Genomic DNA, 4,876 nt, shown 5'->3' with positions numbered 1-4,876 from the left:
AAGGGCAGCAGGCTCTCCCAGCCTCTGTCCCATTCCTCCTGGGCAGCTCCAGGGAAAATTCCTGTTGCTGGGATCACCAGCAGTGCGAGCCCACACATCAGGCCCTGCCCAGGAGCACCAGAATCATCCCTGTGCCAACTTCATTTGCTGATCTCTATCCCTTAATGCTCAGGGCTGTCTGCAGGCCTTGGGTATCTCTCTATAAATCTCTAAAACCCTTAAATGACACAAGTGCTGCTTCCCAGGGTTAATTAAACCCCCCAAAAAATGAAATTATAACATCCAGGGGAAACTTCAGTGTTTTTAGAGCTCTCCAACCCTCTAAGGAGGGGGCTGCAGTTAAAAAGAAAAGCAAATCAATGTTTGTCTGTTCCCTGATGCTGTTACCTCAGGAAAGAAGGATTAGGGCTGGTTTTTCATTGGCTCAGAGACTCAAAGGGATGGGAAATGCTGGTGGATAATTTGCACTGCTGCTTTTGAAGATGTGCAGCCAAACCTCCTTGGACTTCTCGGAGAAATGCAGAAATAAACTTTAAAAGAAATAAAGGTGAGGTTTCAAGGTGCTGATCTGGTCTGGAACTGAACAAACCAAGGGCTAGATTTAAAAAATAATTCAGCAAGAGGTGAGCAACCCATCTGTGGGTTCACCTGGTGATGACCTCAGTGGACATGTGGTGCTGGATCCTGGAATTCTGGATCCTGGAATTCCAGCTGAAATAATGGACATGTGGTGGATCCTGGAATTCTGGATCCTGGAATTCCAGCTGAAACAATGGACATGTGGTGCTGGATCCTGGAATTCCAGCTGAAATAACAGATATGGGGTGGTGGATAATGAAATCCCATCTGAAACAATGGACATGTGGTGCTGGATCTTGGCTATCCCAGCTGAAATAATGGATATGTGGTGGTGGATCCTGGAATTCCAGCTGAAACAATGGATATGTGGTGCTGGATTCTGGAATTCAGCTGAAATAACAGATATGGGGTGGTGGATAATGAAATCCCATCTGAAATGATGGATTTTGGGTGCTGGATGACAAATTCCAGCTGGAGTAAGGGGCTGAGGGCAGGGGCAGAGCTCAGGGCTGTCCTGAGGTGCTGCTTTGGGTAAATGTGGGTGGATGGGCACTGTGTGCCCAGGGAAAGCTGCCCCTGACTTGGTGCCTGGTTCTGGATCTTTCCAGAGCTCCCCAAACTGGAAAACTCCGTGGGGAGAGGAGGGAGTGGGGATGTGAGGAAAGGTGATGTGTCTGAAGGTGCCTGACTGGAAACACTGGGCTGAGAAATGAAAATGAGTCAGGGCAGAGCCCACTCTGAGCTGGATTGGATTTCTCCAGTGATTCATCCCCAAAAATGATGGAATTTTTTTTCCTTTCTGTATTTAGGGAGCAGCTCAGCCTTGGGAAGACTGTGGCTTCTTGTCTGGAGCACTTTGGGACAGCTGGGTGGTGCCCACAGCTCCCTGAATTCTCATTTCTCCTCATTTCTGCTCCAGCCAGAGGAGGAAAAGCCAACAAATGGAAGAGTTTGTCACTCCAGAAGGGTGGGAGGAACCTGGAATCCTGGGGAAGCAAAGGGGATCCTACAGAATGGGACTTTTTTTAAAATTTTATTTCTTTTTGCCACAAAATCTAGCAATGGAAAGAGCTGTTTTCAAGTTGTGTGCCGTGGCTAATTGACAGAAATATTAGAGATGGGAAAACAGGGATGAAAATTGTTTGCTAAAGGGAAATCTGTAGGCATGAAGTTTGTTTATCTTTCTTTTAAAGGGCAACTAGAGGATGATTCAACCAAAATGTCTTGGGATGTTTAATCCATTCCTAGACCTGGGAATAATCCTGGAATGACAGTGATTTTGGGTGTGCTTGGATGAACACTTTCCTTAGGTTTTTTTGGTTATTGATGTATTTGAAGAAGCTCTTTTTGCTGTTCTTGACCAGATTTAATTCCAGATAGGCCTTGCCCTTCCTTATCTCATTTTTCTTACTCTGATGACATCTCTTATCAATCAAAATGAACACCCCAGGGGTGTGGATGGAAATTTTGGGATCAGGCAGCCAGGCTGAACCTCTGGAGCTGCTGCTGGGTGATTTGGCTCCATAAATTTGTGACCTTTAATCTTCAGTCATGATTATGATGGACAAACCCAAGCTGGAAAATGAAGTTTGTGGTGTCCAAAGGAGCCCTTGTGGGGTCAGGGGCAGTTTAGGAACTTCCTCAGTGCCTGACCCTTGTGGAGATCAGAGGGAAGTGCTCCCTGCTCCTGGGCAGCTCCTGGTTTCACACACTTTGTGTATCCCCAGGGATTATCTCCTGGAGTCCAGACAGATTATCTGGGTTTAGCCTGAGCCAGTGCCTGCAGATCAGAGGGAGAGGGGGAATTCAGCCCCAGGAGGTGAGCAGGGAATGGCAGCTCCTCCCTGGCACCCAGAGGGGAAGGGCAGCTGAGTTCAGCCTCCTCAGCAGGCAGCACGGAGCAATTTATCCTGAATTTCATGGCTTGGGATGGCTCAAACACATCCAAAGCTTGGCCTCATCACCGTGGAGCTGGAGAGGAGGCAACAAGGCTGGAAAAAGAGGAGGAGTGGAAAGTCTGTTCCCTTTATAAAGCTATTTCCTCTTTTAAACAGAGCTGTGAAACATCCAAACATGCACAAAAACAAACCCCACCTTGTGCTGCCTGCTCTTTCCACGGATGGGGCTGCTCCTGGTGCCACCTCATGGCAAAAAACCCCATTGGAATTCCCACTGGAGCAGCTGGGATTTGGGACAATTTCCTGCCCAGCTCCTGCTTTTTGGCCTGAAAAGCCCAAACAGGTGCTCAGAGGGGTGGGAGGTTTTATTTCTGTGTGTTGTGATTTGTTTCTCTGGGGGGAAAATGTAGCACTTCAAAGAGGTTTTTGTGTTTGAATACCTGTTGAATATTTTCATTCTAATGAAAATTCTAATTAGAGCATTAATTACATGTTCTACTTGAAAACTTGGGGTATTCTGCTATCAGTGATGATGGGCCGCCCATCACCATCCTCGAAAAATGTGAGTTTGGGATTCAAACCAGAGTTTTCAGGAAGGTTTTGGGGAAAATGCTGCCACTGTGCAGGGTAGGAATGGGTGTGAACAGCCCTGGATAATGCACTGAACTCCTTGTTCAAATTAAAGACCACCCAGAGCTCTGAGTTTGGGGCAGTGTTGAGCTCTGGGATTCCAGATGTGAAGTTTCCTCTGTGGATAAATGGAGAGTTTCATTTGCCAAGCCTCTCCATCCAAAATGTCTCTTCAGGGCTAAATCCTCGATTTTTTTAAAGCTGAATTTGGAAGCAATCCTTTCCAGGCCAGGAGGTGTGGGATTATAAATGAGGATTGGGATTTGGGATCTCATTTGGGAGCAGAACAATTGATAAAAGTGGAGTTAATGGCAGAGATGCAATCGTGTTTACAGATTTTGAAGGAGTAAAGGCTGGCATTAAGATTGTGGAGAAAAAATGTGTATTTTATAGATGTGTTCTCCTCATAAATGATATTGGAAATCATTCCTGAGAGCAGCTGCCTGTCCTAATTATTTATACAGCAGCCCAGGTCATTTTAATTTTTCCTTTTAGCCTCTTCCCCTCAGCTGGCCATGGGGTGTAACTGGTTATCAATAATTATTTCAAACTTATCCCAGTTCTTTCAAAGCACACAACAGTGGCCTTTTGGCTGAATGCTGGTGATGGTTTCACAGCACATAAATGAGGTTTTTTTTACATTACCTATATCCCTTAAGCCTTTTTCTTTCTTTTGGAAGCTCACAAACCTGTCCTCCATCCTATAAACAACAGCCAGCTGGGCTCAAGATGCATCTAGGCATGAAAACACTTCCATAAAATGCTGTTCCTTAAGGAAATTTGGCCTCCAGCCTCTGCTGTGCTCCTCTGGCTGGTCAGACGTGTCCCTGGCTGGCTGCTGCAGGGATTTGGGGTTGGTATCAGCCCCCCCAGCTGCTGTCACCCCTCCTGGAGCTCCCAGCACATCATCTGCTCCTCTCCCTCTGCAGGGCTGGCTCCCAAACTCGGCACGTGGCTGCTGGAATTTTCCTGTTGGCCACCAGAAGCTGATTTCTGTTTCTGCTGCTGTTGAGGAGGGGCAAACAGGTCTGTGCAAGCTCCCAAATCACCTGGGAAGCAACTGGGAACTCAGACTTCCTGCTCAGCAGGAAACCCTGGGCCAGGTTTTCTACCTTGCATCTGATCAGGGTCCGGGTTTGGATCTGGGGTCAGTCTGGGGCAGGGAAAAAGGGAGCTGTGGGGTTCGCTGCTTAATTCCCTTTAATTTCCTTGTCTGCTCTTGGTGCTTTAGGCACCCCCTGAGGCTGAGTGCCTTTGGGAATGGCTGGGTTTGGTGTCCAGGGGTTTGGGATTTTCTCCCACTGCTGGAGAAGGCATTCCAGGCACTCATTCCCAAACACTGCTTGTGTGGCCAGAAATCTGGGAGGGGAAGATCTCAAATCCTGGCATTTGGGGCAGAAATGGGACCCCACACCTGGCAGGGTGAGCAGACATCCAGGGAAATCCTGGACTGAGCGATTGCTTTGGTGCCATAATCAGGGATTATTTGGAATCACAGGATTATAGAATGAGTTGGGTAGAAAGGGACCTTAAAGATCACCAAATTCCGAGCCCAAGGGACAAGGGAGGGGATTTGCAACCCACAGGCTCTGCTGGTGCTTTCACCACCCTGGTTCCAAGTCCAAATTCTTGGGATACTTCACAGTCTGAACACATGGAGGGGAGAGAAAGGATCTCCATCGTGGTGTGGAACAGCTTCTGCTCCACAGAGGCAGCTGGGAGCCTGTGGGAAGGCCCAGCTGGGAATACTGGGATATTTTAGAGCAGGA

The sequence above is a fragment of the Parus major genome, chromosome 17, assembly GCF_001522545.3.
Source record: "Parus major isolate Abel chromosome 17, Parus_major1.1, whole genome shotgun sequence".
Taxonomy (NCBI): Eukaryota; Metazoa; Chordata; class Aves; order Passeriformes; family Paridae; genus Parus; species Parus major.
The sequence above is the reverse complement of the archived record's forward strand: the minus strand, read 5'-3'. Positions refer to the sequence as shown.